The sequence below is a fragment of the Mobula hypostoma genome, chromosome 19, assembly GCF_963921235.1.
Source record: "Mobula hypostoma chromosome 19, sMobHyp1.1, whole genome shotgun sequence".
NCBI classification, from domain to species: Eukaryota; Metazoa; Chordata; class Chondrichthyes; order Myliobatiformes; family Myliobatidae; genus Mobula; species Mobula hypostoma.
The window spans coordinates 60,612,614-60,639,128 of record NC_086115.1 but is presented as its reverse complement, the minus strand read 5'-3'; the positions used below and the strand labels follow the sequence as shown (position 1 = coordinate 60,639,128).

Below are 26,515 nucleotides of genomic sequence, written 5' to 3'. Positions count from 1 at the left end.
AAGATCAGGGAGCAACATATCACTTTTCTCATTTCATTAACACAGTTTTGATTTTAATTTTCTTTAACAAGAGAGTTTAAATTCCACTGTGACAAAATGAGAATTTCAATTCATTTTAAATAAAATTAGTGGAAGTGAACCCAAGCCTGCTTCATTGTTGATGTAATAATCTATCTTTAGAGTACAACCAATATACAATTCCACTCCATCGAAGAGGCTCTTCATGACCACATAGCAAGCCACTGAATTCAGCTCACCTCATGATACAGTCACAGAGTCAAAGAACACTACAGCACAGAAATAGGCCCTTCAGCCCATCCAGTCTGTGCCGAACCATTAATTTGCCAAATCCCATCAACCTGCACCTGGCCACTCCATACCACACCACCCCCCGCCCCACAATGTACCTACCCAAATTTTGCATAAATGTTGAAATCAACTCCACATCCGCCATTTGCGCTAACAGCTCATTCCACACTTTCGCCACCCTCTGAGTGAAGTTCCCTCTCATGTTCACCCAAAACAGTCCACCTTTCACCCTTAGCCCATGAAGGTTACAGTCTCACTAAACCTCAGTGGAAAAAGCCTGCTTCCATGTACCCTATCTATACCCCTCATAATTCTGTGTACCTCAATCAAATCTCCCCTCAATCTTCTACATTCTAGGGTACAAAGTCCTAAGCTATTCAACCTTTCCCTATAACTCAGGTCCTCAAATCCTGGCAACGTCCTTATAAACTTTCTCAAAGCCTGCTTTCAACCTTATTTCAAAGTTGCTTGAATTTCCAGCATCTGCAGAATTCCTGTTGTTTGCGTTTCAACCTTATTTACGTCTTTCCTGTAGGCAGATGACTAAAACTACACACAATACTCCAAGTTAAGCCTCACCAACGTCTTAAACAATTTGAACATACCAACTCATGTAATCAATACTTTGATTTATGAAGGCCAATATGAAAAAGCTTTCTTTATGAACCTATCTACCTGTGACGCCAGTTTCAAAGAATAATGGATCTGTATTCCCAGAACCCTTTGTTCTACCGCACTCCTCAGTGCCCCACGGTGGAAGACTTACCCTGGTTGGTCCTCCCAAAGTGCAATACCTTGCCTGCCTTGAATTCCATTTGGCATTTTACAGTCTATTTTTCCAGATGGTCCAAATCCCACTGCAAACTTTGATAGTCCACAACATGCCCAATCTTGGTGTTATCTGCAAATTTGCTAATCCAGTTTAATGCATTATCAACCAGATCTTTGATACAGATGCCAAACTACAACAGACCCAGCACAGATCCCTGCAGCGCTCCACTAGTCACAGGCCCCCAGTCAGAGAGGCAAACATCTATAACTACTCTCAGCTTCTCCCACAAAGCTAATGTCTAATCCAATTTACTACCTCATCTTGAATGCCAAGTGAATGAACCTTCTTGACCATCCTCCCATGAGGGACCGTGTCAAATACTTTACTAAAGTCTATGCAAACAACATTCACTTTGTCATGTCTTCATTCACTTTCCTGGCAACTTCCTTGAAAAACTTTGATTGGTTAGACATGATTTACCACACACAAAGCCATGCTGACTATCCTTAATCAGCCCCTCTCTATCTAAATATTTATATATCCAGTCCCCTAGAATACCTTCCAATAACTTTCCCAATACTGGCCTATAATTTCCTGGCATATTCTTAGAGCCTTCTTATACAACAGAACAACATTAGATATCCTCCAGTCTTCTGGTACCTCACATATCACTGAGGATGATTTAAATAGCTCTGTTAGGGCCCCTGCAATTTCTGTACTTGTCTCACACAGGGTCCAAGGGAACACTTCATCAGGTCCTACCGATACTAATTTGCCTCAAGTCAGCAGTCACCTCCTCCTCAGTAATCAATATAAGGCCAATGACCTTGCTGCTTCATTGCCTCACCATGACCGTCCATCTCCTGAATAAATACAGATGCAAAAAAAATTCTTTTAGGATCTCCCCCAGCGCCACGCAAAGAATACCACTCTGATCTTCCAGAGGACTAATGTTGTCCCTTGCTATCCCTTTGCTCTTATAAATCTGTGGAAACCCTTAGGATTCTCCTTCACCTTGTCTGCTAGAGCAATCTTGTGTCTTCTTTTAGCCCCCCTGATTTCCTTCTTAAATGTTCTCTTGTATTCCTTATACTGTTCAAGTTATTTGTTCCCACCTGCCCATTCCTGCTATGTACATCCTTCTTTTTCTTAAGCAAAGGCTCAATATCCCTTGAAAACGAAGGTTACCTAAATCTGTTATCCTTGCCTTTTATACCAACAGGAACATACAAACTCTGTATTCTCAAAATTTCCCATTTGAAGGCCTCCTACCTATAAAGTACACTACTGCCTTGGTAGGAAAGCAACTGGTCCCAATCCACATTTGCTAGATCCATTCTGATAGCATCAGAATTGGCCTTTCTCCAATTTAGAATCTTAACCTGAGGACCAACATTTTCCACAATTATCTTGAAACTAATAGCATTATGATCACTGGATGCGAAGTGTTCCTGAACATAAACTTCTGTCACCTGCCCTGTCTCATTCTCTACTATGAGAACTAGTATCGAACTCTCTCTGGTTGGGACTTCCATGTACTGGTTAAGAAAGCTTTCCTGAACATATTTGAGAAACTCTTTCCCAACCAGCCCCTTTATGGTATGGGAGTCCAGTCAGTATTTGGAAAAAAAATCACCTACTATCACAACCTTATGTTCTTGCAACAGTCTACGATCCCTCTACAAATTTGCTCCTCTATATCCCGTGGACTGTTGGGTGGTCTATAATATAAGATGTGATAGTAATAGTAGCATTACCCAAATCCACAACATTATAAAACAAACATCCAAAGGATCCAGAAAGCCTCAAGGAAAAGGTTAATTAAACTAGACTCCTTTACTATGGGAAAGCAGCTAAAGTTGTGCAGATTTCAGCACTCAGTTTATAAAATACAGGAAGCTCCAACATTTGTTTAACTTTATTATAACTTAAAATGTTTGAAGTAACTTATAATAGTGATGAGTTACATAATTAGAAAATTAGATTGTAAACACACAAAATATAGCTCTACAAGCCAATCTTCATATTCTAATAAAACTAGATACAAGACTTTTGTTCTCTCATTTGAAGCAAAATGTCAGCATTGTATGTTATCAAATATAGTTAAGTAGTTAAGCAAATCTGATACATGTCATAAATTATGATATTGCTTTAATCAAACAATGTGGAAAAGGAAGCAATTTTCTTTCTGTGCTGGTAACAAAGAAAGTATATATGTACGTTGAAAAAGTACAAAATAAAACCAAATATTTAGCAAATACTCCGGCAATCAGTATTAATATGTCAAGTTAATGACTTCATAGCTCATCACTTTAGGAAAATGCTATATATATTTCATTTGACAACATTGGAGAGAGAAGATAAACTACAATTTCAGTTGCAGAACCTTTAAAATTTTCATTGTTCTTTATCCCCCAACTTAAACTATCCAAGTATTGATGAGTAACAATAGCAAGACAGCAGGGATTGGTTACCGTGAAATGCCAAAACTGAAAAAAACATTGGCAATTCTCTGCATGCGCCACGTAGTATGAAATTCCGTGTTTGCCAACAACAATTTAATTCTTCACTAGTTTGTTCTACAGTCTTTGTCATTGGAATTAACATAATAGGGAACTGAACCTGCAGCTGAATGAACTGCAAATCATTCGTCAGGCCATCAGGTTGAAAGCTACAAGGAGGCAGTCACAACCAAGTTGCAAGAGGCAGGTAGCTGGTTGACTGTCAAAAGAGGAAAACTGTGTAAAGTAACCTGTGGCCATTTCCCTAAATACCAATTTGAATACTTTTGGCAGGATTGTTAGCAGTGTGGAGGAATAGCGGGATCTTGGGATCCAAGTCCACAGATCGCTCAAAGCTGCAGCGCAAGTTGGTAGGGTGGTTAAGAACGTGTATAGTGTGTTGGCCTACGTTAGTTAGGAGACTGAGTTTAAGAGCTGTGAGGTAATGCTGCAGCTTGATAAAACACTGGTTAGACCAGACATACTGTATTCAGTTCTGGTCACCTCATTCTAAGAAGGATGTTGAAGTTTTACAGAGGGTGCAGAGGAGATTTCCCAGAATGCTACCTAGATTAGGGAACATGTCTTACAAGAAAAGGTTGAGCGAGCAAGCAAAGGCTTGGAGTGAAGGAAGATGAGAAGAAACTTGACAGAGGTATGTAAGATAAGATGCATAGATAGAGTGGACAGCCAGTGCCTTAGTCTTCAGGGTGGTATTGCAATGGCTAATAGCAAGAAGACATCCTTTTATGCATTTGGAGGAAAGTACAGGTGATATGTCGGAAATAGTGTTTTTTTTTTACACAGAGAGTAGTTAATGCATGGACCATGCTAGGGATGACGGCAGAGGCAAATACATTTGTTGTTCCACTTGCAGGGCACCACCAAAAAGGCGACTCCTAAGGCAGCTCTGATGGATACCATCAAATACTCCCTTTTCAGTCTGCTACAGCTGAGAAGCACAACTGCATCTAAGATCTGTACAGTTAGTAATGACGTTTTAGTATGATTTTAAAATCTATCGCTACTCAAAATCTGCAAATATGACATTGTGGCCATCTCTGAAACTTGGCTGAAGGATGGTTGCCATTGGGAGCTTAACATCCAAGGATATATGATATATCAGAAAGATAGGTTATTAGGCAGAGGGGGCAGTGTGGCTCTGTATGTAAGAAACTAGACAACAAGACACCCTTTGAGAGAAGGGTAGTGCAATCTGATGTGACCAGAATGAACATTAAACTTTCCTGAATGCTATTGGTATCGCTTTGCTTTGGAAACTGAAGTAGAAAACCTCAGTATATTAAAGAAGAACGACCCGTAGCAAAGCAAATATAGCTGCTCCTCATCTTACGAAGGACACTTTTGATGGCATCATTTCTGGCTTATCTGCCACCCTTGTGCCTCTCGTTGTCATTCTGGAGACGTACAGCCCTTTCATCCCCCGTCTCTTCAGCTCTTCTGCTGTTTGTTGTTTGTCTCTGATCCTGGAGACATGCATGCCTCTCCTCCTCTGTCTCTTCTTCTCTCATCTGTTTTTGTCCTGACTCTTTGATCCTGGAGTCGTGCGGTCCTGGCCTCATCCGATTCTTGTTCGTTCCCTCTCCTAGCCGCTTCCCGACAACGTTAGCCGTCATCTCTTGACCATAATGTCCCCCTTCCCTTTCCACGCGGCATAATTAGACTGACTTTTTTTTACCCTAATGCTGGATAAAAGATGCGAAGCAGTAACACCAAAGGATGCTGATTATTCCTGATGATGTGGCTGGCGCTCTCCTAAATAGCCGTGATATAGTTATCGCTGTCCTTTGACTGCAAAAAAAGGGTTTTATGGGTGTCTTGATGTACGTCATTACAAAAAGATTTAATTATCTCTTATTGATGGGTGGCAGTTAGATCTCTCCCAGTCCTGCACATGCTGATGGTGATTAGCAGAATGTGACCCCTCGAAATAGAGCTGCCCTGCCCTTTTGCTCCGGTAGGTGTCGCTGCTGAGGCTGGCCGTGCGCATGCGTCGAGCTGTCGCGTCCTGATTTCCATGATGGCCGATTGGGTCTCGGGTGAAAGCCAGCCTGGTGATTTTTGGTGAATGAGCAATTTTATACAAGTATATAGCCCTGAACTTTGCCTGCATTCTGTAAGTTGGTGCATTTTAATTAGATTTAGCCAAAAAAAGAGGTGCTATTGTGCACCTTTTGTGCTAATTGGAGGTCACAAACAGACAAACAAACAGACAGAGTATGAGAGTTTTAGTAGTATACAGATAATATGAAATCATTGGAAAGAGATGACATAGGATTGGAAGGTGTAGACTCTGAATGGGTTGAGTTAAGAAATGGCAAAGGTAAAAGGACCCTCATGGCAGTTGTATACACACCTTGTATCCAGAGAGCTGTGCCTGTCAAGGTCGGAAGGCACACCACATGCCAGTCAAGATTTCACCCCTCCCAACTAATCAATGCACACCTAACCATCGGCCACCTTAACTGGATTAACCCAACTAGCACCAAGCTGTTGGCGCCCCGGTGAATCACCTGGGCTGGACCCTCCAGCCCCCTGACCTATAAAAGGTGCTACAGGTGCTTGGCTCACTCTCTTTTTTGCCATCCTCGAGGGACCACCCTGCTTCACTCCAGGCTGAAGACTGCAGAACAGTGCTGGAGGCACATGGTGAGCTGTGCATTGAATAGCATTTTGGGAGCGTTTATTATTGTCCCCGTAGCAGAGAGCCGTGCCTGCCCATAGTCAAGGGGTGGCAGGTATCGTAGTTACTTTTCCCTTGTTAGTATATGTACCTGTACTCTGTCTCCACACCGTTTTCCCGTGTATTGTACCGCCGACCTGACTTTTCCCAGGCTCGTCTATTCTAAGCGCGTTTGTGCGAATATTGTAGCCGCTTGTGTTGTCCCCAAGCTCTTCTCCCCTTGTACATAAACTCCTTATTGTTAAAACTGTGTGTCCAGAATCCATGCCTTTGAGACCCAAACACTCTGTCTCATTTCCATCACAACAAGGCCTCCAAACAAATTACATCAGGAGATAAAAAAGTAGTGTCAGAAAGGCAATGTCATGATAATCTTTGGGGATTATAACAGGAAAGTGGATTGGGAAAACCAGGCCAGTACTGGACCTCGAGAGAGAATTTGTAGAATGTCTCAGGGATGGCTTTTTAGAACAGCTTGTTGTTGAGCCCACTAGGGGATCAGCTGTGCTAGATTGGGTGTTGTGCATGATCCGAAGGTGATAAGAGAGCTTATCGTCAAGGAACCCTTAGGGAAATGATCACAATATGATCAAGTTCACATTGAAATTTGAGAGGGAAAATATAAAATCCAATGTGTTGGTATTTCAGTGGAATAAAGGAAATTACAACGGCATGAGATTGGAACTGGCCGAAGTTGACTGGAAAGGGGCGTTTGCAGGAAAGACAGCACAGCAGAAATGGCTGGAGTTTCTTTGAAAAATGAGAGAAGTGCAAGGCAGATATATTCCAAATAATAAGAAATTTTCAAAGAGAAGAAGGGCATTACCGTGGCTGACAAGTGAAGTCAGAGCCAAAGTAAAAGCAAAAGAGAGGGCATACAAGGAAGCCAAAGCTAATGAGAAGATAGAGGATTGGGGAACTTTTAAAAACTTGCAGAAGGAAACTAAGAAGGTCATTAGGAAGGAAAAGTTGAATTATGACAGGAAGCAGGCAACTAATATCAAAGAAGATACTAAAAGCTTTTTTAAGTATATAAAGGGTAAAAGAGAATAGAGGGTAGATATAGGACCAATACAAAATGACACTGGAGATACTGTAATGAGAGATGCAGAGATGGCAGAGGAACTGAATGCGTATTTTGCCTCAGTCTTCACAATGGAAGACGTCTGCAGTATACCGAACATTCAAGGGTGTCAGGGAAGTGAAGTTTGTGCAGTGAAAATTGCGACTGAGAAGGTGCTAAGGAAGCTTAATAGTCTGAAGGTGGATAAATCTCCTGGACCTGATGGATTGCACCCTCGGGTCTGAAGGAAGTAATCTGAAAGAAGATTGCAGAGGCATTAACAATGATCTTTCAAGAATTGATAGATTCTGGCATTGTATCAGATGACTGGAAAATTGCAAATATTACTCCACTATTTAAGAAGGGTGGGAGACAGCAGAAAGGAAACTATAGACCTGTTAGCCTGACAGCAGTGGTTAGGAAGTTGTTGGAATCGATTGTTAGGGATAAGATTACGGAAGAGCTGGAGGCATGTGACAAGACAGGCCAAAGCCAGCATGATTTCCTGAAAGGAAAATCTTGTCTGAAAAACCTACTGCAATTTTTTGAGGAAATTACAAGCAGGGTAGACAAAGGAGATGCAGTAGACATGGTGTACTTGGATTTTCAGAAGGCATTTGACAAGGTGCCGCACGAATGTCATAATATGCGGCATTGGGAACGGACCCAAATGCAAGACAGAGACACAGGAACAGGAACGGACAAAACTAAATGACAGGACAGGACGCAGGCTAGACTAAGGAAGCAGGACCAGTACGAGGGACTGGGAACAAGGAGCCTGGGCGTGGACTCCGAGCCAGAGACTGGACATGGACCCAGAACCTGGGTCTTGACTCAGGCTCGGACCCCAAAACCAGGTGATGACGTGAAGAGGCTTGGGTTCTTGGAGACCAGGCGAAGGCGTGATGAGGCTCGGCTTCCTGGAGACCAGGCGAAGACGTGACGAGGCTCGGGTTCCTGGAGACCAGGCGAAGACGTGACAAGGCTCGGGTTCTTGGAGACCAGGCGAAGACGTGACGAAGCTCGGGTTCTTGGAGACCAGGCAAAGACCTGACGAGGCTTGGGTTCTTGAAGACCAGGCGAAGACATGACGAGGCTCAGGTTCTTGAAGGCTAGACGAGGACGTGACAGGGCAAGGGTACTTTGAGGCAACTCCTGGGCAGGAAGTGGGACTCCTAGGCAGGACGCGGGAGTCCACCCCAAGGAGGCAAGGAGAGGGAGGCATGGACCCAACCGTGGGGTAACGACAAACGGCCTGGCTTACCCAACAGAGGCACGGGACAGGAAGGGACAGAACCAACCACAGAGTAATGACAAACGGCCTGGCTTACCCGACGGAGGCAAGGGACAGGAAGGGAGCTAGGTCTGGGGTGGCTCCAAGACTCGAGGTGACCGGTAACCTCGGCAAGCTATAGAACAGCCAAATCCATATCTCGATGACTGCACTAGCCTTCCACCGGTGGGTTGCTCCAAGGGAAGAATGACGAGACAACCCAGCACCCACACTCAATCCCAGAGCCACATATATTCCCAGCCCCAAGATGAGCATCAGGTGCTTATTAAGTCCAACCAAAACCAGGGACAGCCGGCAGACCCGGAGTCCAACCGGAATGCGGACTTCGGACTGGACCATGACAATGAGGTTGCTTAGCAGGATAAGAGCCCATGGAATTACAGGGAAGTTATTAGCATGGGTGGAGCATTGGCTGGTTGACAGAAAACAGAAAGCGGGAATAAAGGGATCCTATTCCGGTTACCAGTGGAGTTCCACAGGGGTCGGTGTTAGGACCGCTGCTTTTTCTGATCTACGTCAATGAACTGGATTACAGTATTAATGGATTTGTGGCTAAATTTGCCGATGATACAAAGATAGATGAAGGAGTGGATAGTGTTGAGGAAACAGAGCCTGCAGAGAGACTTAGATAGTCTAGGGGAATGGGCAAAGAAGTGGCAAATGAAATACAATGTTGGAAAGTGTATGGTCATGCACTTTGGTGGAAGAAATAAATGCGCAGACTATTACAGTCGGCCCTCCTTATCCGCGAGGGATTGGTTCCAGGACCCCTCGCGGATACCAAAAAACACAGATGCTCAAGTCCCTTATTCAACCTAGCTCAATGCGGTGGACCTTAGGACCCAGCGGAACCCCGGACCTTATTTAACCTGTCTCAATGTGATGGACATTAAGACCCGGCGGAAGAGCTCTGAATCCACAGTGTTTCTGTTCACGAAAATAATCACGATCACGATTCAAAATAAAGTGGAAATAATAAAGCGATTGGAAAGAGGTGAAATGCCATCGGTCACTGGAAAAATGTTAGGCTACAGTCGGTCAACGATTGGAACAATTTTAAAGGATAAAGTGAGAAAGGCCCTGCCCCGATGTAAGCTACAATTATTACTAAGCAACGTAGAGGTTTAATTATTGGGTTTTGCAGTTTTGGGTTTTTGATCCTCCACATCAACCTGGCACGGATGAAGAGCACGCTCGGGAGCAGTCTGTCACCGGATCGAACTTGGGAACTTCTGTTCCCAAGCCCAGCGCTGAAACATACGTTTCTTAAGTGTAAGCATAGAAAGGCGAAATATATACTATATACTAAGACAAACATTTGACTAACTGACGCTAAATAATACCGAATGCACCTGTTCCAACTTACTTAGTAAGAGAACTTTCATTTTCTTTTCCAATCCCGATCCATGATAACCTACGCACATCCTCCCGTATACTTTAAATCATCTCTAGATTACTTATAATACCTTATACAATGTAAATGCTATGTAAAATAGTTGTTATACTGCATTGTTTAGGAAATGATGACAAGAAAAAAAAAGTCTGTACATGCTCGAACAACAAGTGCTGGAAGAGCACGTCCGGGTTTTCTCGATTCTCGGTTGGTTGAATTCGCGCATGCAGAACTCGCCGATAAGGAGGGCCAACTGTATTTAGATGGAGAGAGAATTCAAAATGCAGAGATGCAAAGGGACTTGGGAGTCCTTGTGCAAGATACCCTAAAGGTTAACCTCCAGGTTGCGTTGGTTGTGAAAAAGGCAAATGCAATGTTGACATTCATTTCTAAAGGTATGGAATATAAGAGCAGAGATATGATATTGAGGCTCTATAAGGCACTTGTGAGACCACACTTGGAGTACTGTGTGCAGTTTTGGGCTCCTTATTTTAGAAAGGATATAATGACATTGGAGAGGGTTCAGAGAAGATTCACGAGAATGATTCCAGGAATGAAAGGGTTGCCATATAAGAAATGTCTGGCAGCTCTTGGGCTGTATTCCCTGATGTTCAGGAGAATGAGGGGGGATCTCATAGAAACATTCCGAATGTGAAAAGGCCTAAACAGATTAGATATAGCAAAGTTATTTCCCACAGTAGGGGATTCTAGGACAAGCGGGCACGACTTCAGGATTGAACACCATGCTCTTAGAACTGAGATGCGGAGAAATTACAAAGTTTGTACTTTAGTCGGAAGGTGGTAAATCTGTGGAATTTGTTTCCACGAGCGGCTGTGGAGGCCAAGTCATTGGGTATATTTAAGGTAGAGATAGATAGGTTCTTGATTAGCCAGGGCATCAACGGGTATGGGCGAAAGCAGGGGAGTGGGGATGACTGGAAGAATTGGATCAACCCATGACTGAATGGCGCAGCAGACTCAATGGGCCAAATGGCCTACTTCTGCTCCTATACCTTATGGTCTAAGATTGACGGAAATAGATCAAATTCTGGCCAGCAGCCTGCCCCTTTGAGATAGCGGAGAAAGAGATGGTGTTGTGCTGGGCTCAAGGTGCATTTAAGAAAAAGAGACCTGCAACTCCCAATAGCAACTATCTTGCTGGCAAACGTATAGTTTCTGGCAAATAAAATTGAAAATCTCAAAGCTAGGATGCTATGTCAGAGGGACACTAGGACCACTTACGTCTTTCTTTTCACGGAATCTTGATTAACGCCTTCCAGACATAGCGATTCAGACAGATGAGTTCATAGCACACCACCAAGATAGGATTGTTGAGTCTCTTAAAGCCAGTTGCAGTAGAGTATGGTTCATGATCAACTCCTCATGCTGTACAAACATGGTGGTGCTGTCCCAGTTCTGTTCAACAGACCTGGAACACCACACATTAAAGTGCCATCCATTTTACCTGCCACTGCAGATTTGGTTGATCATTTTATTATCGGTGTACAGTTGCAAGAAAAAGTTTGTGAACCCTTTTCAATTACCTCTTTTTCTGCATTAATTAATCATAAAATATGGTCTGATCTTCATCTAAGTCACAATAATAGACAAACACAATCTGCCTAAGCTAGTAACACACAAATAATTGTACTTTTCATGTCTTTATTGAACACTTGTTTAATCATTCACAGTCCAGGCTGGAAAAAGTATGTGAACCTTTGTAGTTAATAAGTGGTAGGACTTTCTTTAGCAACAACAACCTCCAGCAAGCATTTCCTGTCGCTGCTGATCAGACTTACACAACAGCAAGGAAGAATTTTAGACCATTCGTCAATATTTCTGGGATAAATTGCATGAACAGCCCTCTTCAGGTCATGCCACAACATCTTAATTGGGTTAAGGTCTGAACTTTGACTTGGCCATTCCAAGAACTTTCTTCTTTTTAAACCACTCTGTTGTTGATTTATTCTTGTGTTTCGGATCATTGTCTCGTTGCATCATCCAACTTCTATTCAGCTTCAGGAGACAGACCGCTACTCTGACATTCTCCTGTAAAATGTCTTGATACAATTTTGAATTCATTGTTCCCTCAACAATTGCAAGTTGTCCAGACCCTGAGGCAGCAAAGTAGCACCAAACCATGATGCTCCTTCCACCATGCTTCACACCAAATCACTTGTAGTACCACCAGAGGAACCAACAGACTGGACCAATGTTACACCACCACCAAGAGTGATGCTACGCCCACATTTTGAAATGTCTGATCACCTGGCTGTACTACTTCTCCCTGATTACAGGCAGAGACTGAAGACTGGAGCACTGGTAGTGAGACCCAAGATGAGTGGTCACGGTATGAAGGAATATGGGGAGAAGGCAGGCGATTGGGGCTGAGAGGAAAATTGGATCAGCCATGATGAAATAGCAGAGCGGACTTGATGGCCTAATTCGGCTCCTATATCTTATGGTCTTATGGACAAGACAGGAGCAGGAGCACTTACAGGACTGCTTTACATCAGTGATTTGGACTGTACCCAGGGGTTCATCTTCGAGTCTAAATGAGTATGAGTATGCAACATCTGTCATTGACTTCATTAAATCCTATGTGGATGAGTGTGTGCCTACGAAAATCTACTGTACGTAGCCATCAAAAGCCATGGAGGAACCAGCAGATTCATAGTCTGCTAAGGGCTAGATCTGTGGCATTCAAGTCTGGTGACCAAGGTATGTACAAGAAAGCCACATATGACTTGCGGAGGGCTAGTTCAAGAGCGAAGAGATAACTCCGAGCAAGGTTGGAGGTGACATCGGATGCATGTCAACTCTGGTAGGATTTGCAGGCCACTACTTCCTACAAAGCAAAACCCAACATCATGAATAACATTGATGCTTTACTCTCTGATCAGCTCAACACCTTTATGCTCACTTTGAAAGGGAGAATAGAACCACAACTATGAGGATCTCTGCAGTACCCAGTGACCTTGTGATCTCTGCCCTGGAGGCCAACATCAGGCTGTCTTTCAGAAGGGTGAATCTTCGCTGGTAAGGCTCTGAAAACAGAGGCGTAGGCGGAATTAAGATGGCGCTAAACGGCAACTCCTTTGCTTGCATTTTCGGAAACAGCTCTATTTCCATCTTTAATATCTTTATTTTTCCCTTTCAGGGTTCTTTTGAAGACCCTGACCTGGAATTACATGCTGACTTCGGTTCTTTACGGGAACGGGACCCGTTCTCGGGGTTTTAGGACCAGCCGATGTTCAGTACACCAAGGGTTAGGCCTGAGAGGTGGCCTAGTGTTTGGAAGCCTAAGGTTTCGGGGCTCTGGAGACGGGCGGTTCAAGGTTGGTGTCACAGCAGGAGACTCGTGTGTCGTCAGGGAGGCTGGAAAATCTTTCGCTGTGGGCCCAAAGACCCGAGATCTTTGGGCACAAAGCTCATAAGCAGCGACAAAACTGACTTATTAACATCATAAACCAACGGGTAGTTGTTATGTCTCCCGCTCGCTGTGAAAATGGGGGACACCTCCTTCTCCCTTATTAAGGAGAGAACCTTTGGGTTGCTGAATGCCAGATGAATTGCGATAGTCTTTGGGGTCACGCCAAGGTCTGTGTCTTTCCTATTGCTTAGCTGCATGCTTGTGCCTGGTAGCAGGTGCGCTTTTTGTTTTGCCGGGGGGGGGGCGTGGAGATTGTTGCTTGCCACTGCTTACACGCAATAGTGGGGAGCTGGGGGGACTTTGGGGTTCTCACATTTAATTGTTGTTCATTCTTGGGGCACTTCTCTATTTTCGTGGATGTTTTGCGAAGAAAAGGCATTTCGGGATGTATATTGTACACGTTTCTCTGACATTAAATTGAACTTTTGAAAACTTGTGCCAACTAACTGCTGGGGGTGTTCAGAGATGTTTTCTCCCTGCTACAGTGAGAAGTTCCCACCTCCCCAGGAAGAACAGTGCAAGCTGCTTTAACGACAGTCGTCTAGTAGCATTCACATATACAGTGATGAAGTGCTTTGTGAGGTTGGTCATGGCTAAAATTAACTCCTGCCTCAGTCAGGACCTGGACCCACTGCAATTTGCCTGTCACCACAGTAGATCTATGGCAGACACAATCTCACAGACTCTGAATGTAGCCTTGGAAAACCTGGACAATACAAATACCTATGTCAGGATGCTGTTTATTGACCATGGCACAGCATTTCAAACCATCATTCCGAAAGTCCTGATCAATAAGCTACAGAATCTGGGCCTCTATACCTCCCTCTGAAACTGGATCCTCATCTTCCTCACTGGAAGACCATAATCTACACAGATTGGAAATGACTTCTCCACCTCGAAACAATCAACACAGGCACATCCCAGGGATATGTGCTTAGACCACTACTCTACACTCTCTACAACTCAAATAGCATTCTTAAATTTGCTGATGGAACAACTGTTGTTGGCAGAATCTCAGATGGTGATGAGAGGACATGAAGGAGTGAGATATACCAGTTGGTTGAGTGGTGTAACAGCAACAACAACCTTGTACTCAACATTAGTAAGACCAAAAAGCTGTGTGGACTTCAGGAAGGGTAAGATGAGGGAGCACAAATCATTAGAGGGACCCAAAGTGGAGAGAGTGAGCAATTTCAAGTACCTGGGTATTAATATCTCTGAGGACTAATCTGGTCCGAACATATCGAGGCAGCTATAAATAAGGCAAGACATTGGCTATATTTCACTAGTTTGAGGAGATTTGGCATGTCACCTAAAATACTCGCAAATTTCTACAGATGTACCACAGAGAGCATTCGAACTGGCTGCATCACGATCTGGTATGGGGGTGGGGGAGTACCACGGACAGCATTCGAACTGGCTGCATTGCAGTCTGGTATGGGGGTGGGGGAGGCTATTGAACAGGATCAAAGCAAGCTGCAGAGATGTAAAATTAGTTAGCTCCATCTTGAGCACTAGCCTCTGTAGAATCCAAGATATTTTCAAGGAGCGGAGCTTCAGAAAGTTGGCATCCAACACTAGGGACCACCACCACACAGGACATGCCCTCCTCTCATTGCTACCATCAGAAAGGTGGTACAGAAGCCCAAAGGCACACACTTAGTGATTCAGGAACAGCTTCCTTCCCTCCGCCATCCGATTTCTCAATGGATATTGAACCCATGATGACTACCTTGCTACATTTTTTTATTTCTGCCTTTGCACTACTTATTTAACTATTTTTTTCTATATTATCATGTACTGCATTGTGTTGCCGCCACAAAGTTAACAAATTTCACGACATATGCCAGTGCTATTAAACCTGATTTTGATTCTGATCTCCCCTCTTGTTATGGAAGGAGCGATAGCTCTTTCTTCTTCCACTAGTGAGAGAGAGAACCTGTCTGAAATATAGAAGTGTTGGGATGGTCGGTAATTTTTGATGGACCCTAGATCATGGTCTCGAGGGGCTTTGCTATTGCTTGCATAATGGGTGGTGAGAGGTTGATGGTTGATGCTTTAGCTGGAGCAAGTGGGGGAAGGGGGAAGGTTGATGCTTTTTGCTGATGCTTGTGTGTGAGAGTGCAGGGGGGGCTTTGGGGTTCTAATGTTTTCTGTCATTCATTCTTTGGGTTTTTTCTGTTTTGTGGATGTCTGTGAAGAGCAAGTATTTCAGGTTGTATATTGTATGCATTATTCAATTGAACCATTGTACCATTAGGAACATTTAAGATAGGCACATGGATAAAAAAAAATATAGATAGTTATGTAAGAGGAAAGGGGTAGATTGACCTTGATGTACATAGGCTAAAGGTCAGCACAACATCATGGGCCAAAGGGCCTGTACTGTGCTGAACAGCTCTATGTTCAACACCTAAGTAAGCCCTGCTCAATGATGTTTAAATGAATCTAACTGAAGTACTTCATAAAATGTCAAACTAACCAGCATTGATTGCTCATTTTCCTCTTCTTAACAAACAAATCTCATGTGGATTGTAGCCTTGAGTAAAATTACAATGGGATCCAGATCAACTGGGGAATTGGGTCAAATAATAGCAGACGGAATTTAAATTTGACAAGTGTAAACTGTTGCACTTAGTTGAGTAAAATTACTCCATAACTGCCACAGTAATTGACAGGACTCTGGACAGTATTGTAGAACAGGAAAACCTAGGGATATGGGTAGGTAGGTGTCTAAATGTGGAAACACAGGGTGGTAACGGACTTCATCACTTAAGCATTGAGTACAGGAGATGGGATGTAATGTCCTCATTGAAGAAAGTTCAAAGTTCAAACTTTAAAGTAAATTTATTATCAAAGTACATATTTGTCACCATATACAACATTTTCTTGTGTGCATACTCAATAAATCCACAATAGAATAATAACTATAATAGAATCAATGAAAGACGGCACCGACGTGTGTAAAAGACAACAAACTGTCCAAATGCAAAAAAAGGAATAATAATAAATATCGAGAACATGAGATGAAGAGTCCTGAAAGTGAGTGCATAGGTTGTGGGAACATTTCAGTGATGGGGAAAGTGAAGTTGAATGAAATTATCCCTTGTGGTTCAAGAGCTTGATTGATGGTTAAGGGGTATGAACTGTTCTTGAACCTGGTGGTGTGAGTCCTGAGGCTCCTGTAACTTCTTCCTGATGGCAGCAACAAGAAGAGAGCATGGCCGAGGTGGTGACAGCCATTGATAATCAGTGGCGCTTTCCTGTAACAATGCTCCGTGTAGATTTGCTCAGTGGTAGGGTGGGCTTTACCCATAATGGACTAAGCTGTATCCAATACTTTTTGTAAGATTTTCCATTCAAGGGCATTGGTGTTTACATACCAGATGTAGCCAGACAATATACTCACCACCACACATCTTTGGAAAGCTTGTCAAAGTTTTAGATGTCATGCCAAAGTGTCATGGGTGTAAAGCAAGTAGAAGTCGTCAATGGCAAAACCACACTTGAAGTATTGTGTGCAGTTCTGGTTGCCTAGCTACAGGGACGATCTCACTGAACCGGAAAAAGGGCAGAAAAGATTCACGAGGATGTTCTTGGGAATGAAAGGCTTGAGTACAAGCAGAGGCTCGACGGGACACTGAAGCGCAGGAGGCTGAGGGTGGCCTTATAGAACATTGAAAACAACCAAAGAGTGATGAGCAAGCGATTCAACCCACAATCCCATTTTCAATTTTGATGCCAATTTACACTAAATATCCTTCTTTTTTATCATCTATATCCCTCCATTTCCTTTGTATACATATGTCAAAAAGCCTCAAACTCCATCAAAATGCCTACTTCCACTGCTACCTCTAGTGACCCACTCCAAGCATCTACCACTCTATAAATATTTCACACAATAATGGATAGAAATATTAAATGATATTTCAATTTCCTCCTCAGTTTTGGATACGTGGTACTCATTATTCCATATTCTACGAAATAACCAGGTGAATATTGGAATCTGATTGCTCACCTTCCACTATGCCATCAAGCAACTAAATTTCAGGTATCTCCTCAAACCAACAACTGCTTGCAGCTGTCAATGGAATCAGTAAAAAGGGACTGGGGTGAACCATTGTTAAGATCAGGTTCTTTGTGCGTCCTGCTCATTAGTCCATCAACAGATGAGGTAAACAAGTTGAAGTCAAGGTAAGCAAGCACTCAGGTTAGGCTACTGGATGATGTTGGAAGGGTGAAGATGATAAGCAAACTTGATGAGCTTTTGTAGGCAGGACAGAAACAAAACACTACATCAATAAATTTAATGTAACAGATGAATCAGGTTTATTATCACTGACTAATATGATGAAATTTGCTCTTCTACAGCAGCTATTCAGTGAAAAAACAAAAAATTACTGTAACTTACAGATATAAATAAATTACACAGAAAAAAAGGAACAATGTAGTATCCATGAACCATTTTTAAATCTGAAAGCTAAGGGGAAGAAGCTGTTCTAGATTGCTGAGTCTTGGGCCATGTGGGTCTCGAGACTTCTGTACCTCCTGCCCGATAGTAACAAGAAAGGGTATGTCCCAGATGGTGAAAGGCCTTAGTCAAAGCACCAGATGGAACTGAAACAATGAATGTCTCATACACGCCACAAAAAGACAAACCAATCTCAGACCCATGCAGACTCCACAGTGATATTTACTGGGGAAGGAAGTGATGAAGAGAGTGGTTGCTCAAAGCAATAAAAATGTTCACCCAGGCAGAGAAATGTGGTGGAGGACAATGTTTTATTTGGCATTCTTACAAGAAGTGAATAAAGAGGACTTCAAACCATCTGGTGTGGAAGGGGATTTATGGTGGCAAGGAAGTGAAACGGACCAGGAAACTATAAAAGTATTATATTAGGCTAAGAAACTGCCAGAGATTATAATACAAGCACATCACATTCCAGAGAATCAGGGGTCAGTGACAGTCTGGTAGCTGCTTTATGTTCAGAAGTAGTTTCCTGGTTCAGTGTACAAAGAGAGAATCCAAGCAGCTCTACATCAAACAGCACAACAATAATAATTCTCCCAAATAATGTGAAGGTTAGAACCAATGAAAACAAAGTAAAGCAAAGGAACCAGAAAAATTGAAAGACTGTAAATTAACAAGTACCAGACAAGGAGATCTATACAAAGAATAAAAGAAAATGGGTAAATAATTCTAAAGACTGGGCAAAGCTGAACTGCAGGAAAAACCTGTGTCAATTACCCTTTCAAGCAATAAGCTCCAGACCCTTTCCTCCTTCCAAGGCAAGTCCCTAGGGTACTGGGTACTTGTTTCCACCTGAAGATGGACCTGCTGTGCACAAATTATTTTAATGTTGGATAACCATTATAAATTGACCATCACACAAACTGGACTATGTAAGGTCTTGGGACAATAGTGAGGTCCAAACTAATCAAAAAACAGGCTCCATTGTTGGCACCACACGATTTACATTTCCTCAGCACCCACCAACTCCAGCTCCCTTAATCGCCATCCTTCTTTCACAGTCCATGAACACTAACAACACTTGCCTGCTGCCACACCTTACTACCCACCCAAACCAATATGAAGCCTGTCACACCTTCCCAAAGATTAGCTACCAAGCCAGACTGCCATCACTCATCCCCTTCATGGCAGTCTCCAATTCCTTTTGCCTGCCTACCTTGCCCACAGAGCAGCTCATAGCCACTTAAAAGCTGGAAACCTTGCTGGCGGGAGCTTAAGTTCATCATGTGAGCTTAGAGCATATAACAGGACAGCACAGTGCACGCCCATCTGTCCATGATGTTGTGCTGACCCATTAATCTATTCCAAGATCATTCTAACTCTAGCCCTCCCTTCATCCATGTCTCTTGAATGTCAAAGTTCAAAGCAAATTTATTATCAAAGTAGGAATTAGTCACCCTTTACTACCCTGAAATTCATTTTCTTACATTCAAAGAAATGCAATAGAAGTTATGAAAAAAATCCACATAAAGGCTAAAATAAATAAATAGCTAAATAATACTGAGAATATGAGTTGTAGAGTCCTTGATATTAAAACTGATTCTGATTCTCAAAGTGAGTTCATAGGTTGCAGAATCAGTTCAGTGTTGAGATGAATCAAATTTAAAAATGCTGTTTCTGAAGCCTGATGGTTGAAGGATAATAACTGTTCCTGAACCTGGTGATGTGGGTCCTGAGGCTCCTGTACCTCCTTCGCATGGCAGCAGTGAGAAGAGAGCATAGCCCAGATAGCGGGGGTCCTTGATGATGGGTACCAGTTTCACCTTGCAGATGTGCTTTAAGGTGGGGTGGGTTTTTCTTGTGATGGATTGAACTACACCCACTATTCGTATAGGCTTTTCCGTTCAAGGGCACTGGTGTTTCCATACCAGTTTGTGATGCAACCAGTCAGGATACTCTCCACTGTGCATTTATAGAAGTTTGTCAAAGTTTTAGGTTACGTACCAAATCTGCACGAACTTCTAAGAAAATAGAGACACTACCATACCTTCCCTGTACCAGTTCGATCCTCTCCACCTCTGATTCCCTGATGAGGCCTGGTTCATGGACCTCCAATTTCCTCCTCCTGTAGTCAATAGTTAGCTAATTAACTTAAACATAGAGGTAAATGATGCCAATTAAAAGGATTCTTAAAAATATTAGCCACATCCTCCACATCACATGCAAGTTAACTTTTTGTCCCCCCAGATCTTTTATCCTTTTCTTAGATTTCCTCTTGTCCTTTTTGTGTATACAAAACAGCTTTATAACTCTCTTTGGTTTTACTTCTCAATATTTATTTTCACACCCTACCTTTGCATTCCCAATTTCTCTTTTAATTTCACTCCCATTCATTAATATTTCTCTAAGCATCATCTGCCAGAGTAAACAATTAGCATGCACACCTCAGGAGCTTCCAAAAAAAAAGCTTTCACAACTAGTCTTGCCTTTTAAGATTTTCCCAGCAGATTTCATTATTACAGAAAGATTGGTTATGTTGGTTCTCATTCACTAAACTCAGCCGAGTCATCATCTCTACCCAGTTGAGGTGGTTCCAAATGGTTCCTGCCCAATTCATCATAAAATGCAGTGACAGATGCAGTGACTGATGCAGTGACTGATTCTTTACAGCTGATTAGATTTTCAAAACCTATTCTCAAAAGTCTTCAAGTGTCTTTGTAATTTACTGAAAAATTTGCAAATCCAAAACGAGAATTAATCTTAAGATATTTTCACTAGAATTTTAAGATAGCAACCCCAATACAAATGTTTACTTTAATTTATTTATTTATCTATCTTTTTTTTTGAGATACAGCACGAAATAGACCTGTTGAGCCGCACCATTCAGCAACCCCTGATTTAACCCTAGCCTAATCACAGGACAATTTACAATGAACAATTAACCTACCAACCAGTACAGCTTTGGACTACGCAAGGAAACTGGAGCACCTGGAGAAAATCAACCTCGCCATTCAGCTAATTCAAGGGTACGCTTCTCCGTTTATTGTCAACAATGGAAAAGCTAAACTTTTACATTTGGACTATTGAAAGCAATTTTGGGCCTTGTATCTAAAAGGCTGTGCTGATCCTGGAGAGGGACCAAAGGAGGTTCACGTGGAAGATCCCAGAAATGAATGGTCTAATTTACCAGGAGCATTTGGTGTCTCTGGGCCTGTACTTAATGGAGTTCAAAAGGATGGGGTAGGGAGGAGAACCCCATTGAAACCTACAAGATAATTAAAGGAACACACACAAAATGCTGGAGGAACTCAGCAGGTCAAGCAACATTTATGGAAATGAATAAACAGTTGACATTTCAGGCTTAAAGATTAAGGTAGAATGGATATGGAGGATCCGTGGGCGGAATAAAAAATACAGCCTTAAGTTGAGTTTTGCTGCTACTTCTTCAGCCAGAGAGTAGTTAATCTGTGGAATTAGTTGCCGCAGAGGACTGCAGTGGTTGTTATTGAGTGATTGATAGGTTTTTGATCGATAGGTTCTTGACGAAGGGTAATGGGTAGAAAGCAGGAGAATGGGTTTTTAAAAAAAAGTCATGATTAAACCGTAGAATACACTCAGTGGGCCAAATACTTATTCCGTTCCTATGTCATGGAGTCTTGCTAGCATTGTTTCTTCTTTGATCATCTTCACAAACAGCTTCACAACTGTAATATATTCATAAGTAAATATATCGGTATTTGTGTACACTATTTAATTGAAAATAAAATAATCATCTCAAAGACATCATCAGCCATGATCGTGCTTCTTTAAGCCAAACTCGGGTTAAGGTATCATTCCATAATTTTCCGGAAGCAATGTTAAAATTCCTTAGAACATTGGCAGACTATAACATTACACAGGAACAGGCCTTTTGGCTCACAATATTGTGCCAAACAAATTAAATTAGTAATCAAATGGTTAACTAACTGCTTTGAATCGGTGGACTGGACTGTATTCAGAAATCCACTTTCAAGTCTGGATAACTATGCCACAATTCTCACTGACTTCATTAATACCTGCGTGGACGAGTGGGTGCCCACGAAATCTTACTGTGTATTCCCAAATCAAAATCAGTGGATGAACCAGGAGGTTCGTAGTCTGGTGAGGGCTAGATCTGTGGCATTTAATTCTGGTGACCCAGGCCTGTGCAGGAAAACCAGGTATGACTTGCAGAGGGCTATTTCAAGAGCTAAGAAACAATTCCGAGAAAGTTTAGCAGTGTCGTCAGATGCACGTCAATTCCCGCAAGGTTTGCCAGCCACTAGTTCCTACAAAGCAAAACCCAACATAATGAATGACATTGACGCTTCACTTCCAGATGAGCCTTTTATGCTCGCTTTGATAGGAATAATAAAACCACAGCTATGAGGATCCCTGCAGCATCTGGTGACCCTGTGATCTCTGTCTTGAGGCAGACATCAAGGTATTTCAGGAGGGTGTACCCTAGCAAGGAGGTGGGCCCTGATGGTAAGGCTCTGAAAAACTTGTGCCAACCAACTGGCGGGGGTATTCAAAGACATTTTCAATCTCTCTTTGCTACAGTTGGAAGTTCCCACTAACTTCAAAAGGGCATTAATTATGCAAGTGCCCAAGAAGAGCAATGCAAGCTGCCTTAACAACTATGCCTAAACATAGACATTTACAGCACATTACAGTCCCTTCGGCCCACAATGGTGTGCTGGCCATTTAACCTACTCTCGAAACAGCCTAGAATTTCCCTACCACATAGCCATCTATTCTTCTAAGCTCCATGCACCTATCTAAGAGTCGCTTAAAAGGCCCTGTTGTATCCGCCTCTACCACCTTTGCTGGCAGTGCATTTCACGCACGCACCACTCTCTGTGTGAAAAACTTGCCTCTGACATCCCCCTTGTACCTACTTCCAAGCACCTTAAAAATATGCCCCCTTGTGTTAGCCATTTCAGCCCTGGGAAAAAGTCTCTGGCTAGCCACATGACCAATGCCTCTCATCATCTTATACACCTCTATCAGGTCACCTCTCATCCACCGTCGCTCCAAGGAGAAAAGGCCAAGTTCACTTAATCTATTCTCTTAAGGCAGTGGTCCCCAACCACCGGGCCACAACGCATGTGCTAGCGGGCCGTGAGGAAACGATATGATTTGGCAATATGAGTCAGCTGCACCTTTCCTCATTCCCTGTCATGCCCACTGTTGAACTTGAATGCACGCGAGGTCATTTCCCGCGCGTCATCCATGTCAGTGCAGGAAGGAGATCAACTCCTCGAGCTTGCAAATGACGGTGGGCTGAAAAGTATGTTTGACATAATATCTCTGCCAGCATTCTGGATCAAAGTCAAGGCTGAATATCCTGAGATAGCCACAAAAGCACTGAAAACATTGCTTCCATTTCCAACATCATATCGCTGCGAAGCGGAGTTTTCTGCAATGAATGCAACGAAAACTAAATTGCGGAATAGACTGGACATAAGGAACCCCCCTTCGAGTATCGCTGTCTCCCATCACCGTCTTGTTGCAGGGAAACAAACCCAGGGCTCCCACTGATTCAGCGATATTGGTGTGTTGCAATGATTTTATATGTTCATACGGGGAAAATATGTGCTGTGTGCTTAATATCCAAACATTACTTAAAATGTTATGATGCTATTGACTTACTTATATAACCATATAACAATTACAGCACGGAAACAGGCGATCTCGGCCCTTCTAGTCCGTGCTGAATGCTACTCTCACCTAGTCCCACCGACCTGCACTCAGCCCATAACCCTCCATTCCTTTCCTGTCCATATACCTATCCATTTTTTCTTTAAATGACAATACCGAACCTGCTTCTGCTACTTCTACTGGAAGTTCGTTCAACACTTACTTCAAGCTCCCCTGTCCTCCCCTGATAATTGACTTATCACTATATTCATGCGAGGAAAATATGCGCTGTGTGTTTAATATTAAATTCGTTAGATAAACCCTTTTAGAAACAAAATTGAGTGTCTTAGCCACTTATCACTTATATTCCAGTCGTGATTAACCCCCTCACCCCCGGACAGAATCGCCAAAAACGATTTGTAGAAAAAAATCGGCACGTACTCACACGTGCAAGTCACGTATGCGCACTGGTGCCCGTGCAAGGCTTCATGGTCATTGTAGTCTTTCTCGGGGTAAACACAACGTATTTGACTGCTACTCTTGTCCGTTGGCAACCCTACCCCCACCCCCCCCGGCTGGGTCAGCCAGTCCGCAAGAACATTGTCAATATTAAACCGGTCCACAGCGCAAAAAAGGTTGGGGACCCCTGCCTTAAGGCATGCTCTCCAAGTGCTACTATCGTCCAATGGCACTCACATTAATGGTGATGAAATGCTTTGAGGTTGGTCGTGGCTAGAATCAACTCCTGTCCCGATGAGGACCTGGACCCTCTGCAATCTGCCTATCACCACAATAAGTCTACGGCAGACGTGATCTCAGTGGCTCTCCACACAAGAGAGTCAGCAATTCAAGTTCCTGGGTGCCAATACCTCTTTGGACCAAACCTGGTTGCAACATATTGATGCAGCTATAAAGAAAGCAACACTGCAGCTATATTTCATTCGGAGTTTGAGGAGATTTGGTTTGTCTCCTAAAACACTTGAAATCTTCTACAGATGTACAATGGAGAGCATTCTGACTGGCTGCAGCACTGTCTGGTATGGGGTGGGGGATGCTACTGCACAGTATTGAAGTAAGTTGCAGAAAAGTGTAAACTTAGTCAGCTCTATCATGGTACTAGTACTAGCCTCCACAGTATCCAAGACATCTTCAAGGAGCAATGCCTCAAGAAGGCGGCATCCAGCAGTCAGGACTCCCACCAGCCAGGATACAACTTTTCTCATTGTTACTGTCAGGAAGGAAGTACAGAAGCCTATAGGCACACACTCGATGATTCAGGAACAGTTTCTTCCCCTCTAAAATCCAATTTCTAAATGGACAATGAACCCATGAACACCACCTCACTACTTTTACTATCACTTAATTCTGTTTTTGCACTACTTATTTTAACTTAACTAATATACATATATACTGTATAATTAATGTAATTCAGTTTTTCTTTCTAACTTTATCATGTATTGCATTGTACTGCTGGCACAAAGTTAACAAATATTACAACATAGGCCAGTGATATGAAATCCAATTCTGATTCTGATTCTAAATTCATCTCTTCTGCTTATACAATGTCCATATTCTTTCATTTTCTCACATTCATGTGCCTATCTAAACTTCTCTTAAAAGTCCCTAATGTTTCTGCCTCTACCACCACCCAGGCAGCAATTTCTAGGTACACACCATTTTGTGTAAAAAAAAACTTGTTCCTCACACCTCCTTTAAAATTATCCCTCTCACCTTAAATGCATGCCCTCTGATATTAGACATCTGGTATTATTCTAAACTATTCCAAACACTGCTTATTCATTCAGTCCAATATACACATATGTCACAAAGATCCAAATTGCACAATTAGTTTCCTTCAGAGTGTGATTTTATTGGGTTCTGAAAGTGAGCATCTGCCCATAAGCATGACATACTGGAATTGGTCTCATGACAACAGATTTCAATTTGCTGAAATCACTTCACTTGCTCCTCCTGAGAAAATTATGCTCCAAGATCTGCAGCTGCATCAATTTAGCAAAGCTCTGGCTTAACATCAGCATAATGTAAAGCCAACTGTACACTCCAAACAGGCAGCAAAAGGAATTGAGGTTACATGCCCAAAGCATAAAATTTATCTCTGCAGCTTACGACATACAAAAAGCAGAAATGTGGTATTGGTGGAATGACTGTCTTATGGGTAACCAAAGAAATCCCAGCTATAAACCGTGCCCATCAGCAATCCACCTTGTTGCCATAAAATTATTTTCCTTTACATCACCGTACAACTTTTACAACTACACGATTGACTTCATGAGATGCCAAAAGATTCATTTTATTTCAGTGAAAACACAAAGTGCACTGGATTATTCTTGGCCAAACCAAACCCATTAACAAAACATTAAAATCAAAAGTGCAACTTCCTTTCTGCCATTAATTCTCACACCAAAATCCAACCTCAAACATAAAAAGAACAAAATCACAGTAGCCATGTACACCACACTTTACATGGTGACAACGGAAAAGCAAGCTTTAAGTTTTTCTAGCAACATACATCAAAGTTGCTGGTGAACACAGCAGGCCAAGCAGCATCTACAGGAAGAGGTGCAGTCGACATTTCAGGCCGAGACCCTTCGTCAGGACTAACTGAAGGAAGAGTGAGTAAGGGATTTGAAAGTTGGAGGGGGAGGGGGAGATGCAAAATGATAGGAGAAGACAGGAGGGGGAGGGATAGAGCTGAGAGCTGGACAGGTGATAGGCAAAAGGGGATACAAGAGGATCATGGGACAGGAGGTCCGGGAAGAAAGACAAGGGGGGGGGGTGACCCAGAGGATGGGCAAGAGGTATATTCAGAGGGACAGAGGGAGAAAAAGGAGAGTGAGAGAAAGAATGTGTGCATAAAAATGAGTAACAGATGGGGTACGAGGGGGAGGTGGGG

The 26,515-nt window shown here is 42.7% G+C and overlaps 1 protein-coding gene across 11 annotated transcripts in view; it reads right to left on the bottom strand.

Annotated features, from left to right (window-relative positions):
• Positions 1-26,515, bottom strand: part of atrnl1b (attractin-like 1b) — a 1,086,143-nt gene that overhangs the window by 996,211 nt on the left and 63,417 nt on the right. Inside the window, exon 1 of one of the 11 annotated variants that reach the window (XM_063072028.1) lies at positions 11,279-12,085. The exons of the other annotated variants lie outside the window; for them this stretch is intronic. The gene's annotated coding sequence lies outside the window, so the exon portion shown is untranslated. Of the gene's footprint in view, positions 1-11,278; positions 12,086-26,515 lie in introns of those variants that run through there. 11 annotated transcript variants of the gene reach the window in all.